General features: G+C 37.4%; 1 protein-coding gene and 1 non-coding gene across 2 annotated transcripts in view; one reads left to right on the forward strand and one right to left on the reverse strand.

Annotated features, from left to right (window-relative positions):
- SPAG16 (sperm associated antigen 16) overlaps positions 1–27,602 on the reverse strand; it is a 989,423-nt gene that overhangs the window by 564,511 nt on the left and 397,310 nt on the right. The window lies entirely within an intron of this gene.
- LOC133061090 (small nucleolar RNA SNORA11) lies at positions 24,161–24,290 on the forward strand. Its single transcript, XR_009693920.1, has one exon. It is a non-coding gene; the product is annotated as a small nucleolar RNA SNORA11 (small nucleolar RNA).

Consider the following 27,602-nt stretch of genomic DNA (forward strand, 5'->3'; position numbering starts at 1 on the left):
AGCCAGAAAGATAAAGAACATTACAGCATACTAACGCATACATATGGAATTTAGAAAGATGGTAATGATAACCCCATATGCAAAACAGAAAAAGAGACACAGATGTACAGAACAGACTTCTGAACTCTGTGGGAGAAGGCGAGGGTGGGATGTTTCGAAAGAACAGCATCGAAACATGTATATTATCTATAGTGAAACAGATCACCAGCCCAGGTTGGATGCATGAGACAAGTGCTTGGGCCTGGTGCACTGGGAAGACCCAGAGGAATCGGGTGGAGAGGGAGGTGGGAGTGGGGATCGGGATGGGGAATACATGTAACTCCATGGCTGATTCATGTCAATGTATGACAAAACCCACTACAATATCATAAAGTAATTAGCCTCCAACTAATAATAAATAAATAAATAAAAAATACAGTACTTATAAGTGTCCTAAAAAAGATATGCTTAAGAATAATTGGCAGTCAACAATATATAAATCAAGATTAAGAATTCAGGTTTAGGAAGTTTGAAGGCAGTGAGCCTTGAAGGAAGGAAAACAGATTATAGTGAGTATTCAATAAAATCAAATATAAAATAAAGTCAAATAATTTTTATAAAGGGTGGATCCAAAATGTAACAGAAAATTTAAATCATAATCTCTGAAAATAAGCCTACAAATTTTAAAATAAGTAATAATTTACTGGTGAAAAAGCAATGTACTAATAATGATTTAAGTCATATGTCTTTTTATAATGAAAAAAAACAAAATTTAAAATTTATATTATTTTATTTCTTGAAACAATATAGGTGAAAGAATGTTTTACAAATGTCAAAGTAACCCCAGTAGAATCAAAAAACTATAAGTTTCCCAATCTGGAGCATAAGAAAGGCCAAGAAAGACTTCATAAAGCAGCGTTAGAAAATAAAGTCAAAAGTTTTGTATGAATGAATAAAACGCAAAAACATATGACAGAAGAATGACTGTGAGATTTAAATAGCCTATTTAAAAACTATATTTTACAGAGTGGATTAAAGAAAGAAGATGCACCAGAAAATTTATCAGTGTTCTATTTACAAGGAACACAATACAGAATGTTAAGGGAAAAAAAGATGGGTAAATATTTATCAGAATTCAAAACAGAATTTCTTGTATTTGTTTACTTCCCTATTACCAGATCTTTACATAGTGGGACAAACTTAGGACACATTTAATAATTATTTACATATGAAATACAAACAAAAACATTACACATATGAATAATGAACTAAACAAAATAAGATTGGTAGTATTCATTTTACACAATTAGCAATTATATCAAGAAAATAGAATTGATAACACAGGTCATTTAACACTGATGAAAGATATAGGCCACAATGATTATTTAATGTCATAAACCTATATACATTTCATGGGATATCATCAAAATGCATATATAGCAAATATTCATATTAGGAGTCTTTATTATACCTCTACAAGCAATTAGCAGACTAAATACACAAAATATAAATATGTAATAATCTAAATAATATAATGTTCTCAAAAATTTTCTCATGATTCATAGTCAGTAAACTAAGATTACACTTTTCTTCAAGTGCCTATGGAAACTGAAATTAGGATTTTTTTAAGCATTCATTCTTATGATAGCTGCTAACAAATCACCCAGGTGTTACTTCACATCTCTGGGCCCATCATCAAAGGAATTTGTAAACTCTGATAGAATAAGAGTCTCTTGCAAAAAAAATATGTTACCAAAATTCAACAAGGAAGCAGGAACATAAATAGATCAGTTTCTTGCTTCAAAATTAGTCTCTTATAAAGGCTTGTTTATTCTTTTACAAACATTAATTGAACATCTCTGCTACTTAGTGTCTGAGAATAAAGAACAAAAGTACCCAAAAACCTTCTTAGAAGAAAACAGACACTTAAAAAAATAAACAAATAAATCTATAATAAAATGTTGACTAGTGATCAGTTCCATACTAGGGCTTAAAAATGAACATAATTTTATCAGTAAGGTTTTTCAAACTTCCAAATGTTTTCTACATTACATACTGAATAGCCTTGTCCAAAGAATAGAAATACAAAACCACCTGACTTGGATGCAACCATCAGACTTGGATGTTCAGATGCCTACTGTAGGGCCTGCTTTAATACAGGATCATGTACAAGGCAATATTATTTCAATGCCTGTAAACATCTTAAAGCTCAATTTTATAAAGAAATTCACCACATTCATTTTAAAAAATCCCTGAAACATAAAATATAATCAGTATTTTTTAAGAGGATAATTACACAGAAGGATAACTGTACACATTCATTCATTCACATATGCTCATTTTATACATGCCTCCATATGACATCTGTCTGCATGTATGTCAACATCATTGTATATGACTAACATCTTTACTATATATTCCATTCCTTAAATTTTTCCTGTTTTTTGTAAAAATAAACTTTAACTATGGAAGCCAATTTATAGTATATGCATGTTATAATACATCTATGTGTGTATATATACATATATAGAAAGAGAAATACAGAGACTATGTAAGGTACTAAGTTGACATTTTGAGTAAAAGACTAAAAACTATAAAAATTATTTCATAAGTTATTTTTGGAGAATTATGAAGGCATGGCATATTTTTACCTATTAAATATACAAGCTTTTTTTTTTTTTTCCAATTTTTAAGTTTGCCTTTTTTGAATATCAGGTTTTGTGAGAAGATCTTTTACCCAAGACCCAGGCAAATTTCCCTAAGGGCAGCCAAACCTTGCAGGTCACTGTTTGACTCCTGATTCTTCGTGGCACACAAATTAGCCTCTCAACACATTTCTAGAGCATTTATTCCAGTAATATTGGATGTAGCAAGTGAAACACTGACAACTGCATTCAATATAAAGTCACTGATAACATTTTCTGAGTGACAAAATGTAAAAATATGCAGATTTTTAATCTGAATAATTTTCAGCATGCATTGTCAAAGTAAAGCGGCTCTGGAGGTCTTACTAATATATCTTACTAATTATGTACCTAAGAGATGTGTGTGAGTACTATCTTTCCATTACAAAAAGATATAAAATAATGTATTCTGGATATTGGCATAAATGTTTCCTAGATGCCAAGCAGACAGTAGCATTAATCATGTGTCATAATTTATCAATTTTAATACTAATTACAAATTAATATAAATATCATACTTAGAAAAATAAATTTCATTTGAGAAAACCTATGTTTTTGGAAAAACAGACTCTGGAGAAGCCATTTTAGTTTTCTTATAACTATTGTTTATAGAATATGCTTTCTGATATTTTAGCTTCTAGCAATCTGCATATTTATATCTTAAAGTGATGTCTAATAGAAAGAAAATGAATGAGGTTTTTAAAAAAAAAAATCATCTGATAACTGACGTTTTAGGTAAGTTATATTGAATGTATTAAGTGATACAATTGGGTTTAATCTACTATTCTACTATTTTTTAGTTGTCCTGTTCATTCTTTGTTGCTTGGTTCTCTTTTCCAGTCTCCCTCTAGACTTTTTTTTTCCTTTTTTCTTGAGATGTAGTTGATATATAATATTATGTAATTTTAAAGTATGCAATCTATTGACTTGATATATTTATAAATTGTATTGTGTTTACCACTATAGTGGTAACACCTTTATCAAGATATCAGTTTGATTTTTTTAATTCCACTTCATCTTCACTATTGACTTAGCTATACCATTTCATCTTCATGAGTTCTTCCTACAGTGATTAGAGTATATATCTAATCTATATGTTTTGAAATAACTTCATGTTTACAGTAAAAACCTAACAACCCGACATCTACGTCCCTCGTTTCCATCCCTTGTACTAATTTTGGTAACATTTTATATTTATTATAAACTTTAAATAAAGTGTTACTATTTTTGGCTTTAAGTGTAAATAACATTTCAAATATATTAAAGTGAGAAAATTGTATTTATATTTACCATATCTGCCCCCCTTCATAGCTTTGTGTCTAGATACATATTTCCAGTATAATTTTACTTCTTCCTAAAGAAGCTTGTTTCACATTTCTTGTAGTATAGGTCTGGTGGAATCAAATTATTTTTTTCTGAAAATGTCTCTTTTACATCTTTATTTTTAAACATTATTTGCTAAGTAAAGAAATCTGGGTTAGTAGGGTTATTTATTTATTTATTTTGCTTTTGCTTTCTCTTGATATTTTAAAGATGTTTCCCATTGTCTTTTGATGTTCCCCACTTTTGACATCTACTATCATTTGTGTAATGCGTTCCTTCTCTTTGGCCAAATGTCATATTAGTCCCTGTTCTAGTTTCTCTTCCTAGTACCACAATAGCTTATATGTTAGGGTACTTATATGTTAGGTTAGGTATCACCTCCTGGCTTTTGGATATTAAATTTCCTTTTTGTTTTTCCATCCCTTTTTTTCTTTTATCAGTTTGGATAATTTCTACTGACCTATATTTAAGATCACCAATGCTTTCTTCTTGTGTCTAGTCTGCTAATAAACCCATAAAAAAAGCTCTTTGTCTTAGACATCACGCTTTTTATACCTAGCATTTCCAAATGACTTTTTTTTTTTTTAACTGAAAATTTATTTATTTGGCTCTCACGTGAAATATTTAGGAGAGAAGGAACTTTGGCTATAGATTCTCTAGATAACAATAATAACGAAAAAGAATTAAATGGATATCAAGTAAATGGTGATGCCTTTCCATAAGCTAGGATTTTTAAAGTATTATTTCATTTATTTTTTTCTGATAGCCTTTTGATATTGCTCTTGCTATTGTTATTATTATTAAGAGTGTACTGGTGTTTTTTTTTGTTTGTTTGTTTGTTTGTTTTTAATTAGTTGGAGGCTAATTACTTCACAACATTTCAGTGGGTTTTGTCATACATTGATATGAATCAACCATAGATTTACACGTATTCCCCATCCCGATCCCCCCTCCCACCTCCCTCTCCACCCGATTCCTCTGGGTCTTCCCAGTGCACCAGGCCCGAGCACTTGTCTCATGCATCCAGCCTGGGCTGGTGAACTGTTTCACTATAGATAATATACACACTGCTCTTTCGAAACATCCCACCCTCGCCTTCTCCCACAGAGTTCAAAAGTCTGTTCTGTAATTTTGTGTCTCTTTTTCTGTTTTGCATATAGGGTTATCATTACCATCTTTCTAAATTCCATATATATGTGTTAGTATGCTGTAATGTTCTTTATCTTTCTGGCTTACTTCACTCTGTATAATGGGCTCCAGTTTCATCCATCTCATTAGAACTGATTCAAATGAATTCTTTTTAACGGCTGAGTAATATTCCATGGTGTATATGTACCACAGCTTCCTTATCCATTCATCTGCTGATGGGCATATAGGTTGCGTCCATGTCCTGGCTATTATAAACAGTGCTGCGATGAACATTGGGGTGCACGTGTCTCTTTCAGATCTGGTTTCCTCAGTGTGTATGCCCAGAAGTGGGATTGCTGGGTCATATGGCAGTTCTATTTCCAGTTTTTTAAGAAATCTCCACACTGTTTTCCATAGCGGCTGTACTAGTTTGCATTCCCACCAACAGTGTAAGAGGGTTCCCTTTTCTCCACACTCTCTCCAGCATTTATTGCTTGTAGACTTTTGGATAGTAGCCATCCTGACTGGTGTGTAATGGTACCTCATTGTGGTTTTGATTTGCATTTCTCTAATAATGAGTGATGCTGAGCATCTTTTCATGTGTTTGTTAGCCATCTGTATGTCTTCTTTGGAGAAATGTCTGTCCAACTGACTTTTTTTAAAGAGTTTTTCTCTACTAAAATTCCCCCATCTTTTCAATGCATAATTTCCATATTTTACAGTATGTCCTTTAACAAAACAATCACACAATCAACTTTAAAGTACTTGTCTGCTGACAGTTCTATCATTTGTGCCATCTCTGCATATAAAAGTATTACTACTAACATGGGAAGGGAAACTGTCAACTGTCAACCACGTCCAGGAGAGTCCCAGGCAAGATAAACCCAATTAAGAACACATCGACACACATAGTCAAACTGACAGAAATTAAAGGCAAAGATACAGTATTAAGAATAACAAGGGAAAAATGACAAAGAACATACAGGGAAACTCCCATAAGGTTATCAGCTGATTTATCAATAGAAACTCTACAAGACAAAAAGGAATGGCATGATATATTTAGTGATGAAAGAGAAGAACCTACAACCAAGAATAGCATCAGGACTCATTCATATTTGACAGAGATATCAAAAGTTTTACATATAAGCAAAAGTTAAAAGAATTCAGTACCACCAAACCAGTTTTACAAAAAAATGCTAAAGGAATTTCTCTAAGCAGGAAACACGAGAGAAGGAAAAGATCTACACAAAATAAACCCAAAACAATTAAGAAAATGGTAATAGGATCATTTGTTGTGTAGTGGCTAAGTTGTGCTGACTCTTTTGTGACCCCATGAACTGCATACATATCAATCATTACCTTAAATGTAAATGGATTAAATGCACAAACCAAAAGACACAGACTGGCTGGACAGATAAAAACATGTGCATGTATACACTAACACTTACCAGATCACTTTATTTAACTCCCCAAATTGTATATAATTATTTCATGCTGTTAGGTTAATCATGCTTCCATTATGGCTTGGAACTGTAATGATCTTTTATTTTTTGTCTGTTGATTATGAGAACTGATAAATGTCTTCTATTATAGTGATTTGTGCTTAATGCAATAATTGTATCACGATTGGTCAACTGAAAATAATAGAATTCTGATGGGAATACCAGACCACCTGACCTGCCTCTTGAGAAACCTATATGCAGGTCAGAAAGCAACAGTTAGAACTGGACATGGAACAACAGACTGGTTCCAAATAGGAAAAGGAGTACATCAAGGCTGTATATTGTCACCCTGCTTATTTAATTTACGTGCAGACTACATCATGAGAAATGCTGGGCTGGAAGAAGCACAAGCTGGAATCAAGATTGCTGGGAGAAATATCAATAACCTCAGATATGCAGATGACACCACCCATATGGCAGAAAGTGAAGAAGAACTAAAAAGCCTCTGGATGAAAGTGAAGGAGGAGAGTGAGGCAGTTGGCTTAAAGCTGAACATTCAGAAAACTAAGATCATGGCATCTGGTCCCATCACTTCATGGCAAATAGATGGGGAAACAGTGTCAGACTTTATTTTTGGGGGGCTCCAAAATCACTGCAGATGGTGATTGCAGCCATAAAATTAAAAGACACTTACTCCTTGGAAGGAAAGTTATGACCAACCTAGAAAGCATATTCAAAAGCAGAGAGATGCTTTTGCCAACAAAGGTCCATCTAGTCAAGGCTATGGTTTTTCTAGTGGTCATGTATGGATGTGAGAGTTGGACTATAAAGAAAGCTGAGCACTGAAGAATTGATGCTTTTGAACTGTGGTGTTGAAGACTCTTGAGAAGTCCCATGGACTGCAAGAAGATCCAACCAAACCATTCTGAAGATCAGTCCTGGGTGTTCATTGGAAGGACTGATGCTGACGCTGAAACTCTAATACTTTGGCCACCTCATGTTGACTCATTGGAAAAGATCGTGATGCTGGGAGGGGTTGGGGGCAGGAGAAGAAGGGGACGGCAGAGGATGAGATGGCTGGAGGGCATCACCGACTCGATAGACATGAGTTTGAATAAACTCCGGGAGTTGGTGATGGACAGGGAAGCCTGGTGTGCTGCGATTTATGGGGCTGCAAAGAGTCGGACACGACTGAGCAACTGAACTGAACTGAACTGATAAGACTGACACTACCATTTAATAGAAAAACTTGTAATCATTTTTTAAAATCCAAATGCATATCAAAATTATCTTGGAATGTTCTGAAAAAAAAAATACAAATGCCTAAGTATTGGTTTTTGTTGCTTTTTTTCCTTCCATAGCTCCAGATATGTTTCTAGTGAGCAGCCATATCTGAAAACAACTGGACTATATGACGATCTTGTACTTTTATCTAGTTTATTCAACTTTTTCTATTTCATATTAAGTACTCCATTTCATTTAGCTTGTTTTGCAATTTCTCCTTTTTCTTGTAATGTTCTTTCTCAAGTCTACCAAGCATAGTAGAAAAGCTTTTGTACACATATATATAGATAAAAGCACTATGTATATTTTAGAAAACTTATGAATTTTTGCCTAGCTAAATAATGTATGACTTTTTTATTCTATTTGTTTGACTCAGTGTGAATAGAAAGCTATATTTCTAATTTATAATCACTTAAATTTTTTATATAGCTCCATGTATTTTGGCATCTACTATTAGTGCTAAAAGTCTAGAAAGTTTATTATCTTAGTGATTAAAAAAAATTGAAGCAGAAACTTCTAATCCAATTCTGAGAATATAATGAAATATTATATTGTTTAAAAAGACAGGAAATTAACAGATGATACAGTAATATTAACTAAAGTACAGATTTTGTTCAAATCTCATAAAATTTTATGCTAGTGTTCATTATTTGTTTTCATACCTTATTCAAAATTCCACATTGTATTTAACTGCACTGAGCAGCTTCAGTTACATGCAACAAATTCTGATAAGTCCTCTTTTCATTTTTATTCTATTATAAGTATTTCTAATTTTCCTTGTTTGGGCTTTTTATATATAGTGATTATTTAAAAGTGACCATTTAACTTCCAAATACATGAGATATTTAAAAATATCTTTGATACTAATTTCTCATTTTGATATTAATTTGTTTAAACACTTTCTTCTCTGCAATCACCCTCTGTAATTTTTCAATATTCTGTCGTTATTGAGGCTTTCAATGGCTAATTTTGCTAAGTCAAAGATCTCTCTTGGTAACTGTGACACTGCACTTGAAGATACGAGGGTTATTTTCAAATATCTTCTGATGTTGACCTCTAACATAATTCCACAGTAAGAGAACAGGCTCTGAATGGTTTCAGTACCTTTAGACCATGAAATCTCTGCACCTGGTCTTCTGTCTCTGGATATGTTCCAGTGTCTCCTAGTTTATAGCCTATGGGAACTTGAACAGAATTTGTATCCTACTGTTGTGTGAAAATCGCATAAATCTTAATTATGTCAAACTGGTTCATAATGCTTTTCAGGTCAACTATATTCTTCTACTTCTCTGCACATTCATTCTATTAATTTCTGAGAGCCTGATATTGAAACTCCAACTAAAATCTTAATTTACCTACTTAAAGCAAACGATATTAATACATAGAGGAACTACATGTAACTTTGTTTTGTATTTTCCAAATCTCCTGTAAATATATTATCATGTTTTAATAATTTAAAAAATAAAAAAAGATCTATAAGCAAGGTGAAAAGACAGCCCTCAGATTGGGAGAAAATAATAGCAAATGAAGCAACAGACAAAGGATTAATCTCAAAAATATACAAGCAACTCCTGCAGCTCAATTCCAGAAAAATAAATGACCCAATCAAAAAATGGGCCAAAGAACTAAACAGACATTTCTCCAAAGAAGACATACAGATGGCTAACAAACACATGAAAAGATGCTCAACATCACTCATTATTAGAGAAATGCAAATCAAAACCACAATGAGGTACCATTACACGCCAGTCAGGATGGCTGCTATCCAAAAGTCTACAAGCAATAAATGCTGGAGAGGGTGTGGAGAAAAGGGAACCCTCTTACACTGTTGGTGGGAATGCAAACTAGTACAGCCGCTATGGAAAACAGTGTGGAGATTTCTTAAAAAACTGGAAATAGAACTGCCATATGACCCAGCAATCCCACTTCTGGGCATACACACTGAGGAAACCAGATCTGAAAGAGACACGTGCACCCCAATGTTCATCACAGCACTGTTTATAATAGCCAGGACATGGAAGCAACCTAGATGCCCATCAGCAGACGAATGGATAAGGAAGCTGTGGTACATATACACCATGGAATATTACTCAGCCGTTAAAAAGAATTCATTTGAATCAGTTCTAATGAGATGGATGAAACTGGAGCCTATTATACAGAGTGAAGCAAGTCAGAAAGAAAAACACCAGGACAGTATATTAATACATATATACGTAATTTAGAAAGATGGTAATGATAACCCTATATGCAAAACAGAAAAAGAGACACAGAAATACAGAACAGACTTTTGGACTCTGTGGGAGAAGGCAAGGGTGGGATGTTTCGAGACAACAGCATCGAAACATGTATATTATCTATGGTGAAACAGATCACCAGCCCAGGTTGGATGCATGAACCAAGTGCTCGGGCCTGGTGCACTGGGAAGTCCCAGAGGGATCGGGTGGAGAGGGAGGTGGGAGGGGGGATCGGGATGGGGAATACATGTAACTCCATGGCTGATTCATGTCAATGTATGACAAAACCCACTTCAATACTGTAAAGTAATTAGCCTCCAACTAATAAAAATAAATAAAAAAATAATAAAGTGAAAAAAAATAAAAAAGATAAAAAACTATTAGTACTTTACCTTTTGATAAAGGTTTTTTTTGGCTTCTGGTTTTTTTGGTTTTTTTTTTGGTGTTTTGTAATTTTTGAAGGCACATAGGTTACTGCAAATAGAGCCTGACATAAACAGGACTTACACACAGAGATGGATGCAGTTCTTCAGTCAGGTCCTTAATGTCAGTCTAATGTGTAAGTTTTGTTGTTGCTGTAGTTAACCTCACTTCATCACAGACATTTGAACTCTTCCAGTGGTGTACTGCTGCTTCCTGTTATTTATTGTGAGGTCTGATAAACCCACGAGTGCTTCCCAGCATTTCTGCTTCACTCTCTGCCACAGAGAGGGAGTGTCTCCCCATGGTCTTGCTCCACCTTTGGCAGTAGACTATTGTATGCCGCGTGTTACTTGGTCCAAAGCTCATAACTTTCCTGGTCCAGCCTCAGTCTGACGCATGCCTGTACATCTACGCTTCAGGGTTTGGCTTTCTCAGAACTTCTGCCCCTCCAGCTAAATTATGTTCTGTATCTATGAGGACTATCAGATAAGCAAGCTTCCTGCACTTCTCCAGTGGCACAAACCTCTGCCTTTTATCAGCACAAGAATCGGGAACTGAACTCATTTCTCATTCCTCTCTCAGGGTAAATAACTCACTTTGATCTGGCCCCCATTTACACCTGACCTTTGCTTACGAAAGACTTCCCTAGTGGCTCAGATGGTAAAGAATCCCTGGGTCAGGAAGATCCCCTGGATAAGGAAATGGCTACTCACTCCAGTATTCTTGCCTGGAGAATTCCATGGACAGAGAAGCCTGGTGGGCTACAGTCTGTGCAGTCACCAAGAGTCAGACATGACTGAGCAACTAACGCACTTTTCACTTAGTTTTGCCTATGAAAGGGGGGCTGCCTACCATTCCTCCAGCAGCGAGATGGCTTTTGCAGCAATGAGATTTAAGTGTGGAAAGCAGATGGAGATTTTTGTCTGTGCACTGTTGAAGAGAGCTCTCTCAGATGTCCTGCCCAGCTCAAATCTTTCTGGTGAGCACAGGATAAAAATCTATGGAAAAGATCAGTTGCTTCACCTTGGATGTGGGACTCCTAGGGATTCTAGTCTGCTATACTAGCCGACATTTGACCTTTAAGAACTCATTGAAGTTTTCGTTCCTTACTTCTTCCCCACTTGTGCGGTTTTCATATTTTCGTTCCTCGCTCTGCTAAAGGTGATATCATTTGTGTGCCTTGTCTCTCTTTGAAGGTTCTGTCACCTTTTGGAATTTAGTTCATCTGATTTCCTGTAACATTTGTTCTCTCATGGACATACTAAATGCTATGATTTTGTAGTTTATCTGGCTTGTTCTTATTGTTAGTGACTTTGTCATAGGTTTTCTCTTTTTAAGGTAAAGTAGAACTTCTCAAAAAATGTTTAAGTCATGAAAGAGTCAATTTTATAACCTCTTACAGTTTTTAATTTTAATTTTTTTTCCTTATCAAATGAGAAACTGTAGATTGATAGTTCCTCAAGCTTTTAAAATCCTACTTTTTATAAACATATACAACTCATATACTTTTATATTACGTTATTTGAAATTTTTAAAACACTAATAACATAAGAAACAGTGTGTCAAGACAAGGAGACAAAACAGGTTTTGTTTTTAAATACTCATCCCGCTTTCCTAAAGGTGAGATAGCTTTTCCCTTGTTATATGAATTAAAGGGCAAGACAATAATAACTGCTATATGAATAAATTAATTAATCAAATGTTCTCTATTAGGTTAAGCAGCATTAAAATATTTGGATACCATATTTCAGATGTTAGGAGAGAGAAAACTTTAAGTATATTCTGAGGTAAAAATTGGTTCTTTTTTCCCCAGAACCAATTCTCTGTACTCCTCTGCACCTTCTTTCCCAAAACAAGCACACTCCTGTTCCTAGGTAATTATTGTTACAATAGCTGCAAGAATCACATTTCTCTCAAACTCAATTCTAATTACTTTTTAAAATATGTTCTGGTTGTAACAATGTACTAGGTTTCCTGTTCTTTGTCCATCACCCAGAGCTAAGTCTCTTGGCCCCCAGCTGCAGACTTGGTTCTGCTATCAGGTCAGGGACAAATATCTTCTTAGCCCAGCCCTGGCTTCATTTGCACAGGCAATTCAGCACACATCGCTCTTACAACTTCTCTGCTCCCAAGTCCCAGTTCTAGCAAATGGGTATTTCTCAAGTGACTACACACTTGTTCCTGTCCTTTGGCCTCTTTCTTCCTTGTGACTCACTTTAAGCAAGTATCAAGGACCCCAGTTCTTCTCATTATGTGACTCTGAATCTCCCCCTTCTTTGTCGCTATCTCAGCTTCACTGTGCTGCTGATTCCTGGCATTATACCCACTCCTTAGCTTTTGTTGAATTGCCCCTAACCCTGAAATCATGATTATGTATTTTCTCTTTCTATATTATTTTTCTACTTGCCCGAACTTCTTCGAGGAGCCTGCAGCAGTCAACCCCTGCTGTCCAGCCACCTCCATACAGTTTCCAGGATGGGCCCATCCCTACTCCCTAGGGAGGTCAAGTAGGGAGGTCATTGACTTTTCCCAGTGACCTACCATGCTAAAGCCATTCATTAGCAATTTTACTGATAGTTATAGCTCATTTTATGTTAGGATTATAGGCATCATAAACTCAATGGACATGAGTAGGAGCAAAGTCCGGGAGATAGTGAAGGACAGGAAAGTCTAGAGTGCTGCAGCCCATGGGGTCACAAAGAGTCTGACACGACTCAGTGACTAGACAACAGAAACAAAATAAGAAACATTTTATCCATCTATCTATCATCAGTATAAAATCATCTCAGGCCTCAATCACCTGCCTGACTAAATGCCATAACTTGGGAGACTACATTTCCTTCTCGGAAGTCAGGGGGGACATCTGCCTTTTGTTCCTTTTCTAGCTGCACTTTTACACTTTTCATCTCATCTCCTTTCTTTTCAGGAGTGAAGTGTGCTGGGGTATAGAAGAAAAGATGGGAAGGAATGGAGAAGAGAAACCAAAGAGGAAAACTCCCAGCTTGTCACCAATGAGAGCACGGGTCCTCCCCACTGCACCGAGAGCCTACCACTCCTGTGCTGCCATGACCGTATTACATGCAGAAGCATGCATGCACACACGGGCACAGGGTGTTTAAGGGTTTTATAAGGATGTAAGCTGGAGGGAAATAGAAAGGGAAGCAAACCCTCATCGTGCCCTGGTTTGTCACAGCTAACAGTACCGTCTGTTTATTATGGAGCCTTATTGCTGGCTTTTTAGAAAACATGTACCTTAATTATAGTCATTAGTAAATAAAACAGATTTTGTATTCCCAAGAGGTATATTGAGTGACAAGCCCTAACGTTTACACTATTAATCCAGGAAAGAAGTCTTTGCTTAAAAATAAGCAGAATAGTGTAAAAATTAAATAATAATACATTTGAATTCTTCTTAAAAGTATATGCATTAACTATTACTTCCTTTTCATAGCTAATAAAAGTCAGTATGAAAACAAGATTTTCAGAATGGTCTAGGTTTATCACTAATTCTCTCTTGTTCTCCACATTATACACACGCCAGGACCAAAAGGAGGGCCAAGCGCTACCCCATAATCCTCACAGTAGCCCTTACTCATCACTGGGCTCCGTCACTAAGTCATGTTCAACTCCGTGAGACCCCACAGACTGTAGCCCAACAGGCTCCTCTGGCCATGGAATTTTCCCAGCAAGAATACTGGAGTGGGTTTCCACTTCCTCCTCCAGGGATCTTCCTGACCTAGGATCAAACAGTCTCTGCCTCTCCTGTGTTGGCCTGCGAATTCTTTACCACTGAGGCACCTGGGAAGGCTAGAGGACCCTGCTCACTGCAGGGTTGATTACAGGAAATAGGCTTCTTTCAGCCTCCAAGATCTTCCTTGAGTACCAAGAAGCAGGTTCAAACAGTTGCTAATTAGGGAAGGGAGGGGATGCTGACAGACAAGGGAGGAACAGTCAAAACAAACAAAAATGCAGCCTTGGGGCAGGTTCTGGCTCCCGCTAAGTTCAGTTCAGTTCAGTTGCTCAGCTCAGTCCTGTCAGACTCTTTGCAACCCCATGGATGGCAGCACACCAGGCTTCCCTGTCCATCACCAATTCCCGTAGCCTACTCAAACTTATGTCCATCCAGTTGGTGATGCCATCCAACCATCTCATCCTCCGTCATCCCCTTCTCCTCCTGCCTTCAATCTTTCCCAGCATCAGGGTCTTTTCCAGTGAGTCAGTTCTTCACATCAGGTGGCCAAAGTATTGGAGTTTCAACATCAGTCCTTCCAATGAATATTCAGGACTGATTTCCTTTAGGATTTCCTTAAGGATTGACGCAAGAGTCTTCTGCAGCACAATAGTTCAAAAGCATCAATTCTTCGGCATTCTGGTTTCTTTTACTCTCACATCCATACATGACTACTGGAAAAACCATAGCTTTAACTAGACAGACCTTTGTTGGTAAAGTAATGTCTCTGCTTTTTAATACGCTGTCTAGGTTTGTCAGTATCTTTGAGCTGTTTTGCAGATACTGAAATCCCTACCAGGTGGGAGAAGTTAACTACATGCCCACAAGCACACAGATCCCAGACCAGTTGGAAGCATAAGGTTGACGATGCTGACTCCCACTTACCTCACCACCAACCAATCAGAAGAACGCTCATGAGCTGATCATGCCCTCTTTGAACTATTACTATAAAATTCCTCACTATCCTCTCCAGTTTTGAGAGATTTAGTCCATTGTGCCCCCCTTTGCCTGACAAAGCAATAAAGCTGTTCTTTTCTACTTCACCCAAAATGCTGAGATTCACATGCTGGATTTGGCTTCAAAGCCAAGTAATACTAGTTATGCCACCATCCCAGCAACCCTCCACCACCAAACTAAAGGCACATATTTTCCCAAACCCTCATGCTCTGACATCCTCTGTCCCTTAATCTTCCTGCTATGCTGACTTCCTTTTCTCAAGCCCTTCTGATGTGTTCTCTGTATCTTCAAACTCTCTCATCAAATGGCTAACCTGAGATTTTCCTTCTTTGAAGAGGTGACATGTCCCCACATCTGTGTCATTTGGATACAGTTAGGAGATAACTATATTCTCTGGAAAACTTTCATCTTTTATATTATCTTGTCTTTTCTGAAGGCTCATGTCTGATAGGGCCTACATGGGGGCTTATTGTTAAAATGGCTCATTATGTTGACCTCACAAAGAATAGAGTCACCATGACCCTTGAGCCTGACCAAATTTCCCAAATAACATTCTGTTTTCCCACTGTCACCTACCTGCTCAAGGCTACGAAACCACCGGATTCCAGACCTCTGGCTACGTGACTGCAGGATTCAGCTACGGGCTAAAAATTAACCATCCCTTCAGAGAATTTTTCATTGGTGGGGTATAAGAAAGACCCTGTCAGAAAGGGAGGATGCTGGTTCTTCTTAAGGGCCTATCACCCTATCATCTTCCTCTAATAAATTTCCTTTTTCTTTTCCTGAATCTGTGGCTCACTCTTTCTCCACACCTGCCTTACAATGTCATAATGTCTTATGGACTTCCACCAACTAAATTCTCAAATTTTTTTAATTTGCCAAAATTTGGATATCTCACATTCCTCTCATCAGAATTTCCATTACTGCATTCCTGTTTTCAGCTGGGCAAAATATTTCACACCAAGACATGTCATAGGCCACTAACTAGCCTTGTAGGGGGAATGACTCTTGGCAGTTTCCCACTCCAAGCCAGATGAAACAATAAATGTAAAATATACATTAGAGATATATGCAAGTTGACAGGTATTTTGATATTAAAAAAAAAAAAACAGTATAAACCAAGAATCCCTACTTCAAAAAATGTATGAATTAACACATGTGTGAATTAACACGCACTGGGGTCGCACAGTGATAAATAACCCGTCCACCTAATGCAGGAGACTCAAGAGAAAAAGGTTCAATCCCTGGGTTGGGAAGATCCCCTGGAGTAGAAAATGGCAACCCACTCCAGTGTTCTTACCTGGAAAATCCCACAGACAGAGGAGCCTGGTGGGCTACAGTCCATGGGGTCACAAAGAGTCAGACACGAGGAGGAGGAGCCAAGATGGCGGAGGAGTAGGACAGGGAGACCACTTTCTCTCCTACAAATTCATCAAAAGAATAACTGAACGCAGAGCAAACTTTGCAAAACAACTTCTGATCGCTAGCTGAGGTCATCAGGCACCCAGAAAAGCAGCCCATTGTCTTCGAAAGGAGGTAGGACAAAATATAAAAGATAAAAAGTGAGACAAAAGAGCTAAGGACGGAGATCCGTCCCAGGAGCTCTTAGGCGGCATTGCTTGGGGTAGGGTCCGGGCCTGAGTGTCCTGAGGACAATCGGAGGGAGCTTCTGTGAGTTGCCAACATGAACTGTGGGAGACCAAAAGAGAGAGAGTAAATTAACCGGCCCGAACACACTGCCGGCCGTTCGCAGATCAAAGAGACCGAGAGGGTCCAGAGAGGAGCTCGCAGGCTGCGGACCGGCCCAGCTCCGCCGGAGGCAGGAGGCAGGGGGGAGGGGAAGGTCGCGGCGAGACACAGGGCGCAGGCACCCGACCGGCGCGGGCGGGGACTGGGGCTGGGGACGCGGAGGGCAGAAGGCGCGCGCACCCGACTGGCGCCAGCGGAAACTGAGACTGGGTCCGCGGAAGGGAGGGGGCGCGCCACACCTGGGGAGAGTGCGCCCACCAAGCCCCTGGCTGCCTGGACCGCTCTGACGGGGAAGGCACAGAGGGCAGGCGCAGCTTTTTGTTCTGCGCTTTTGTGGAACATCCGAGGGCTGGAACCTCGCGCAGCGCAGGGCGCGCTCCATATAGAACAGCCGGGAGCCTGAGCGGCGCAGACGGAGAGGGCAGCGTCGGCCCCTCCCAGCAGCCCCAGCCTCTCCCCACAGCGCCAGCCCGTCCCCGCAGCGCAAGCCCCTCCCCGCAGAGCGACGGAACTAGCTACCTGAATAAGAGTCCACCTCCGCCTGCCTGTGTTAGGGCGGAAATGAGGCTCTGAAGAGACCGGCAAACAGAAGCCAAATAAACAAAGGGAACCGCTTCAGAAGGGACTGGTGCAACAGATTAAAATCCCTCTAGGAAACATTGTCTACACCGGAGGAGCCTGTAGATATCGAGAAGCGTAAGCTGGAACGAGGAGCTATCTGAAACTGAGCCGAACCCACACTGACCGCAACAGCTCCAGAGAAACTCCTAGATATAATTTTACTTTTTTCTCTTTTTTTTTTTTTTTAATTTTTTTTAATTTTTTTCTTTTTTTTCTTTTTTCTTTTTTATTTTTTCTCTTTTATTTTCCTTTAAAATCCCCTATTACTCCCCCATTACTCGTTAACTTTCATTTCCATAGACTTTTACGATTTTTTAATTAGGGGGAAAAAAAAATTTTTTTTTTCTTTCTTTTTTTTTTTTTTTTCTTTTTTTTCTTTTTCTTTCCTTTTTCTCTTCTATTTTCTATTTTTCTTTTTCTCTTATTTCTTTTAAAGTCCTCTAGTACTCCTCTACCACTCCTTAATTTTCATTTCCAATACACTATAACCTTACAAAAAAAAGAAGAGAAGCCCTATTTTTAAACCGAAGATTATTCTCTCCCAATCTTGACTCCCTGTTTTCTACCTCAGAACACCTCTATTTCCTCCTTTCCCCTTCTCTTCCCATTCCAATTCTGTGAATCTTTGTAGGTGACTGGGCTACGGAGAACACTCTGGGAACAGACAGCTGCGTAGATCTGTCTCTCTCCTCTTGAGTCCCCCTTTTTCTCCTCCTGTTCATCTCTATCTCCCTCCTCCCTCTCCTCTTCTTCATGTGACTCTGTGAACCTCTCTGGGTGTCCCTAACGGGGGAGAATCTTTTAGCCATTAACCTAGAAGTTTTCTTATCAGGGCTGTATAGTTGGAGAAGTCCTGAGACTACAGGAAGAATAAAACTGAAACCCAGAGGCAGGAGACTTAAGCCCAAAACCTGAGAACACCAGAAAACTCCTGACTACAAGGAACTTTAAGTAATAAGTGACTGTCCAAAAGCCTCCATACCTACACTGAAACCAACCACCACCCAAGAGCCAATAAGTTTTAGAGCAAGACATACCACGCAAATTCTCCAGCAACACAGGAACATAGCCCTGAACATCAACATACAGGCTGCCCAAGGTCACACCTAACACATAGACCCATCTCAAAACTCATTACTGGGCACTCCATTGCTCTCCAAAGAGAAGAAATCAAGTTCCACACACCAGAACACTGACGCAAGCTTCCCTAACCAGGAAATCTCGACAAGCCAATCGTCTAACCCCACCCACTGGGTTAATCCTCCACAACAAAAAGGAACCACAGACCTCCAGAATACAGAAAGCCCACTCCAGATACAGCAATCTAAACAAGATGAAAAGGCAAAGAAATACCCAACAGGTAAAGGAACATGAAAAATGCCCACCAAGTCAAACAAAAGAGGAGGAGATAGGGAATCTACCTGAAAAAGAATTTAGAATAATGATAATAAAAATGATCCAAAATCTTGAAAACAAAATGGAGTTACAGATAAATAGCCTGGAAACAAAGATTGAAAAGATTCAAGAACTGTTTAATAAAGACCTAGAAGAAATAAAAAAGAGTCAATTACAAATGAATAATGCAATGAATGAGATCAAAAACACTTTGGAGGGAACCAAGAGTAGAATAACGGAGGCAGAAGATAGGATAAGTGAGGTAGAAGATAAAATGGTGGAAATAAATGAAGCAGAGAGGAAAAAAGAAAAAAGGATCAAAAGAAATGAGGACAACCTCAGGGACCTCTGGGACACTGTGAAACGCCCCAACATTCGAATCATAGGAGTTCCAGAAGAAGAAGACAAAAAGAAAGGCCATGAGGAAATACTCGAGGAGATAATAGCTGAAAACCTCCCTAAAATGGGGAAGGAAATAGCCACCCAAATCCAAGAAACCCAGAGAGTCCCAAACAGGATAAACCCAAGGCGAAACACCCCAAGACACATATTAATCAAATTAACAAAGATCAAACACAAAGAACAAATATTAAAAGCAGCAAGGGAGAAACAACAAATAACACACAAAGGGATTCCCATAAGGATAACAGCTGATCTATCAATAGAAACCCTCCAGGCCAGAAGGGAATGGCAGGATGTACTGAAAGTAATGAAAGAGAGTAACCTACAACCTAGATTACTGTATCCAGCAAGGATCTCATTCAGATATGAAGGAGAATTCAAAAGCTTTACAGATAAGCAAAAGCTGAGAGAATTCAGCACCACCAAACCAGCTCTTCAACAAATGCTAAAGGATCTTCTCTAGACAATAAATGCAGAAAGGTTGTATAAACGTGAACCCAAAACAACAAAGTAAATGGCAACGGGACCACACCTATCAATAATTACCCTAAATGTAAATGGGTTGAATGCCCCAACCAAAAGACAAAGATTGGCTGAATGGATACAAAAACAAGACCCCTATATATGCTGTCTACAAGAGACCCACGTCAAAACAAGAGACACATACAGACTAAAAGTGAAGGGCTGGAAAAAAATATTTCATGCAAACGGAGACCAAAAGAAAGCAGGAGTCGCAATACTCATATCAGATAAAATAGACTTTCAAATAAAGGAAGTGAAAAGAGACAAAGAAGGTCACTACATAATGATCAAAGGATCAATCAAAAAAGAAGATGTAACAATTATAAATATATATGCACCCAACATAGGAGCACCACAATATGTACAGCAAACGCTAACGAGTATGAAAGAGGAAATTAATAGTAACACAATAATAGTGGGGGACTTTAATACCCCACTCACAACTATGGATAGATCAACTAAACAGAAAATTAACAAGGAAACACAAACCTTAAATGACACAATGGACCAGCTAGACCTAATTGATATCTATAGGACATTTCACCCCAAAACAATCAACTTCACCTTTTTCTCAAGTGCACACGGAACATTCTCCAGAATAGATCACATCCTGGGCCATAAATCTGGTCTTGGAAAATTCAAAAAAATTGAAATCATTCCAGTCATCTTTTCTGACCACAGTGCAGTAAGATTAGATCTCAATTACAGGGAAAAAATTGTTAAAACTTCAAACATATGGAGGCTAAATAACACGCTTCTGAATAACCAACAAATCATAGAAGAAATCAAAAAAGAAATCAAAATATGTATAGAAATGAGTGAAAATGAAAACACAACAACCCAAAACCTATGGGACACTGTAAAAGCAGTGCTAAGGGGAAGGTTCATAGCATTACAGGCTTACATCAAGAAACAGGAAAAAAACCAATTAAATAACCTAACTCTACACCTAAAGCAATTAGAGAAGGAAGAAATGAAGAACCCCAGAGTTAGCAGAAGGAAAGAAATCTTAAAAATCAGGGCAGAAATAAATGCAAAAGAAACTAAAGAGACCATAGCAAAAATCAACAAAGCTAAAAGCTGGTTTTTTGAAAAAATAAACAAAATTCACAAACCATTAGCAAGACTCATTAAGAAACAAAGAGAGAAAAACCAAATTAACAAAATTAGAAATGAAAATGGAGAGATCACAACAGACAACACTGAAATACAAAGGATCATAAGAGACTACTACCAGCAGCTCTATGCCAATAAAATGGACAACTTGGATGAAATGGACAAATTCTTAGAAAAGTATAACTTTCCAAAACTGAACCAGGAAGAAATAGAAGATCTTAATAGACCCATCACAAGCAAGGAAATCGAAACTGTCATCAAAAATCTTCCAGCAAACAAAAGCCCAGGACCAGATGGCTTCACAGCTGAATTCTACCAAAAATTTAGAGAAGAGCTAACACCTATCTTACTCAAACTCTTCCAGAAAATTGCAGAAGAAGGTAAGCTTCCAAACTCATTCTATGAGGCCACCATCACCCTAATTCCAAAACCAGACAAAGATGCCACAAAAAAAGAAAACTACAGGCCAATATCACTGATGAACATAGATGCAAAAATCTTTAACAAAATTCTAGCAAACAGAATCCAACAACATATTAAAAAAATCATACACCATGACCAAGTGGGCTTTATCCCAGGAATGCAAGGATTCTTTAATATCTGCAAATCAATCAATGTAATACACCACATTAACAAATTGAAAGATAAAAACCATATGATTATCTCAATAGATGCAGAGAAAGCCTTTGACAAAATTCAACACTCATTTATGATTAAAACTCTCCAAAAAGCAGGAATAGAAGGAACATACCTCAACATAATAAAAGCTATATATGACAAACCCACAGCAAGCATCACCCTCAATGGTGAAAAATTGAAGGCATTTCCCCTGAAATCAGGAACAAGACAAGGGTGCCCACTCTCACCACTACTATTCAACATAGTGTTGGAAGTTCTGGCCACAGCAATCAGAGCAGAAAAAGAAGTAAAAGGAATCCAGATAGGAAAAGAAGAAGTAAAACTCTCACTGTTTGCAGATGACATGATCCTCTACCTAGAAAACCCTAAAGACTCTACCAGAAAATTACTAGAGCTAATCAATGAATATAGTAAAGTTGCAGGATATAAAATTAACACACAGAAATCCCTTGCATTCCTATATACTAACAATGAAAAAACAGACAGAGAAATTAAGGAAACAATACCATTCACCATTGCAACAAAAAGAATAAAATACTTAGGAGTATATCTACCTAAAGAAACAAAGGACCTATACATAGAAAACTATAAAACACTGATGAAAGAAATCAAAGACGACACAAACAGATGGAGAAACATACCGTGTTCATGGATTGGAAGAATTAATATTGTCAAAATGGCTATTCTACCCAAAGCAGTCTATAGATTCAATGCAATCCCTATCAAGCTACCAACGGTATTTTTCACAGAACTAGACCAAAGAATTTCACAATTTGTATGGAAATACAAAAAACCTCGAATAGCCAAAGTAATCTTGAGAAAGAAGAATGGAGCTGGAGGAATCAACCTGACTGACTTCAGACTCTACTACAAAGCCACAGTCATCAAGACAGTATGGTACTGGCACAAAGACAGAAATATAGATCAATGGAACAGAATAGAAAGCCCAGAGATAAATCCACGAACCTATGGACACCTTATCTTTGACAAAGGAGGCAAGGATATACAATGGAAAAAAGACAACCTCTTTAACAAGTGGTGCTGGGAAAACTGGTCAACCACTTGTAAAAGAATGAAACCAGAACACTTTCTAACACCATACACAAAAATAAACTCAAAATGGATTAAAGATCTAAATGTAAGACCAGAAACTATAAAACTCCTAGAGGAGAACATAGGCAAAACACTCTCCGACATAAATCACAGCAAGATCCTCTATGACCCACCTCCCAGAATATTGGAAATAAAAGCAAAACTAAACAAATGGGACCTAATGAAACTGAAAAGCTTTTGCACTACAAAGGAAACTATAAGTAAGGTGAAAAGACAGCCCTCAGATTGGGAGAAAATAATAGCAAATGAAGAAACAGACAAAGGATTAATCTCAAAAATATACAAGCAACTCCTGCAGCTCAATTCCAGAAAAATAAATGACCCAATCAAAAAATGGGCCAAAGAACTAAACAGACATTTCTCCAAAGAAGACATACAGATGGCTAACAAACACATGAAATGATGCTCAACATCACTCATTATTAGAGAAATGCAAATCAAAACCACAATGAGGTACCATTACACGCCAGTCAGGATGGCTGCTATCCAAAAGTCTACAAGCAATAAATGCTGGAGAGGGTGTGGAGAAAAGGGAACCCTCTTACACTGTTGGTAGGAATGCAAACTAGTACAGCCGCTATGGAAAACAGTGTGGAGATTTCTTAAAAAACTGGAAATAGAACTGCCATATGACCCAGCAATCCCACTTCTGGGCATACACACTGAGGAAACCAGATCTGAAAGAGACACGTGCACCCCAATGTTCATCACAGCACTGTTTATAATAGCCAGGACATGGAAGCAACCTAGATGCCCATCAGCAGATGAATGGATAAGGAAGCTGTGGTACATATACACCATGGAATATTACTCAGCCATTAAAAAGAATTCATTTGAACCAGTCCTAATGAGATGGATGAAGCTGGAGCCCCTTATACAGAGTGAAGTAAGCCAGAAAGATAAAGAACATTACAGCATACTGACACATGTATATGGAATTTAGAAAGGTGATAACGATAACCCTATATGCAGAACAGAAAAAGAGACACAGAAATACAGAACAGACTTTTGAACTTTGTGGGAGAATGTGAGGGTGGGATATTTCAAAAGAACAGCATGTATACTATCTATGGTGAAACAGATCCCCAGCCCAGGTGGGATGCACGAGACAAGTGCTCCGGCTTGGTGCACTGGGAAGACCCAGAGGAATCGGGTGGAGAGGGAGGTGGGAGGGGGGATCGGGATTGGGAATACATGTAAATCCATGGCTGATTCATATCAATGTATGACAAAACCCACTGGAAAAAAAAAAAAAAAGAGTCAGACACGACTGAGCATGCACACACTAGCTCAAGTTTACATTTGAGCCCTGAATAGTCTAATTAGTAAATTAAATCATACCTCAGTTGTATAGCTACTTTCTTCTATACAGAAATAAATTTTCAAAATCCTTTGTTAATATCTTACTTCTGTGAGGGGGCGGTATGCTCACAGAAGGGGGCCTGAAGAAATAGCTCATCTGCTTACAACACAGCTGTCAGGAATCTGGGTTCATTGTGACAAGGGGCACAAAACGTGTGACCTTCCTATGAATAACTATCCAACATGTGTCCCCCTGTACCTCTACGTGACTGCTGGGCAGGACCAGTGGGACAGGACTCGATACTGGAAGAAAAGCTATGGTATTCAGTGGGGAGGCTTGCCACCTAGAGTCTGTTTGGTTCTGGTGGGCTGTAAGGGCTTTGAACCTCTCTCTTCATGGAGAGAGAAAAAAATTAAAAATAGATTCCAACTATATGCCATTCTGGAAAAGGCAAAACTATGGAGACAGTAAAAAGATCAATGGTAGCCAGAGGTTCATGGGGAGATGAATACAAAGTACAGAATTTTTTATGAGCAGTGAAAATATTTTGAATGACATTACAATGATGGATACATGTCATTATATCCATCTCGATACAGGGATTGAACCCATGTCTCCTGAATTGCAGGCAGATTCTTTATCATCAGAGCCATCAGGGAAGGCTATATGTCATTATACTTTTGTCCAAATGCATGGAATGTACAACACTATTCACTTCATTAAAGTGGACCCTGAGATGAACTGGGCACCTTGGTGATTATAATGGGTCAGTGCAGTTCATTTTTGGTTTTTTTAAAAAGGTACCACTCTGCTCATACTGGCTATATATGTAAGGGGATGGGGTACATGGGAGAATTTCTATACTTTCCTATCAAATTTATTGTATACCTAAGACTTAAAAAAAAAAAAGGTTTCAAAAAAATTAACATTCAAGGTATGTTTTTGGTGAAACTTTTGTTTCATTTTTATATATGTATACACATTATATATGGCTTCCCTGGTGGCTCAGTGGGAAGGAATCTGCCTGCCAAGCAGGAGACATTATTTCCATCCCTGGGTTGGGAAGATACCCAGCAGAAGGAAGCAGCAACCCACTATAGTCTTCTTGCCTGGGAAATCCCATGGACAGAGGAGCCTGGCAAGCTATATTCCTTTGGGTCGCAAAAGAGTTGGACATGACTTATCGACTAAACAACAACAACACATTATGTATGTGTGTTTGTTGAATTGTGATGGAAAATAAATTTTTTAGATCAAAAAAGTTTACAGGTCACTGTAGTTAATTTATACTGGCTAATAAAATCACAAATTTACCTCATAAAAATATCCTACATCTGAAGGAGAGTTGTGATAATTCACAACTGTACATTCTAGTTTACAGTCATCTTTTGTTTTAACTTGGGATAAAAATGTAGGCTGTGGTTTTTATTGTAGCATATTTTTTTACATTTTAACCACAAAGTAGAAGGCTATGCAGGAAAACTAATCTAGCCTCTACATAAAGTCAATGACATCCAAAGAGGAAATGTATCAATACTAGAATAAAAGAGAATCATTTCAAGGAGGGAACTGATATGAGCCTGGAGGCCAATGGAGATAAATGGGCTAGGGTGGGTGTCTGGGAGACTTCACCACAGAGGTAACATTTGGAGGTGAAAGAATGAATGACACCATATAAAGAAATGTTGTTGAGAGAGAAAACAAATTGTTCTATGACCTCTGACACCTGCAGGTAGTGTAAAGGACCAAAAGCCCATCCCACCAAAGAGACTAAAAGGGAATGTAAGAAGGTACATGGAAAAAAATACATATATATGACCTACATAGAGAAAATATATAATCACTGCATGTTTTATTAGTACTAATGGTCTTGTACATTACATAAGATTCCTCTGACTGGACAAACCATGCCGTAAGAAGTAGGGTTTTATTTCTCTTTCCAACATCAAAGTTTTGTTTTTGTTTTTTTTAATTACATTTGTTTGCTTTAATGCATTGACTACAAAAACCAGTAGAGAGAAAATATTCATTTTTCATCATTAAGGGTAATTTATCTTCAATAAATTTTATTACAACTTTAAAAAAAAAAAGGTACATGGAGCAGTGTGGCATGATGCAAGGCAAGGAAACAGCATGTTTTCAGAAGGAAAGCACAGTCAGTTTCGTCACTTGCTACTGTGAGTTTAAAATCAAAACAATCTGTTGGGTGGCAAAGAAACTGTCCTTATAAATGACTCTAACCAGACAAACTTACTAGATATGAATATTTCCTTTATCATGGGTAGGATGATAAGTCAGATATGGAGGGCTAAAGAATTAATAGGACACAAGGAAGCAGAATTTTAAAGAACAGAACAAGAATTTCAGAAAATGTGAATGGATATGAAAAATGTAAATTGATATTGAAAACAAGTTAATGCCTCCTGATCCTTAAAAACATCTCTTGATAAGCCATAGCATTTGCTATTTATCAAAGAAGTCAGGTATCCTTTTGTAATAGGATCTAGATAAGTTAATTTTAGTATCTTTTTAAATTCTTAAGGTTTGTCAGGTAATTTTATATTAATATACATGCACTTATTTGAATATTATTTGCAACACTGCTAAATTTCCTTTAAATCACCTATTAATGTCTTAATAACTATATTATACATTTCTCCCTTTACAAGTGCATAATGCTTAAAATTTACCCCTATTTATAAGTCCACTGGCTTTAAAATTTACCCTTATTTATAAGTCCACTGACTGCCTTTATATTGACACAACAATTTATAAAGAAATAATTAAAATTTTACATAGTGCATTAAAACATGTCCATGGAAACTCCTTGTGAAACTTTTTTTTTTTTTAAATAAGGGTGGCTATTATTCTAAGGGAATACTTAAAAGATTACAACGAATTTAATTCTGAAGTCTCACTTGACTAATATTTTCCATCTTACCATTATCAAACTTGTCACAAGAGCTACTAAAAACATTCAAATTGTCTGTTTTGATTTTAATTCAATTACCTAAAAAATATGAAAGCACTTTAACTGTAAACTCCTAACTAATAATGCCTACTTCTGCCATCTGGTGGCAGAAGCAAAAGGTATATTCATTACTGGTAACAAGAATATAAAACAGGCCTCAGTGAACAATCACAAATTAACATCCCAGATTGCAGGTATCATTCTTCACTTGAAAAACTTCAACATTTATAGTTTTTTGTTTTTTAACAGGACAATGCTCTCTGTAGTTTTTGAACATTACTAGCTTCATGCTGAGCCCATTAGCAATGCCTTATTCTATCTAACAAACGAAGCATCAATTTTAAAGCAATGATCAAGTTAGACATAAAAACTGATAATAAAACTCCATTTATTGTACATATACAGCAATTTCTAGCATGTCTAATTTTTTAAATTAATGATCAATATTTCTCAAGAAAGCTTTTCAAGGAATTGATCTTTTTTATATAACTTGGTATGTCTGATTTGCCACAGTGCATACAACTCAGCTTTTAAAAATCATTTTACATGAAGACATATTTTTTTAAAGAGTAATTTGAAATATGAGC

Source organism: Dama dama, chromosome 8 (assembly GCF_033118175.1).
Source record: "Dama dama isolate Ldn47 chromosome 8, ASM3311817v1, whole genome shotgun sequence".
NCBI classification, from domain to species: domain Eukaryota; kingdom Metazoa; phylum Chordata; class Mammalia; order Artiodactyla; family Cervidae; genus Dama; species Dama dama.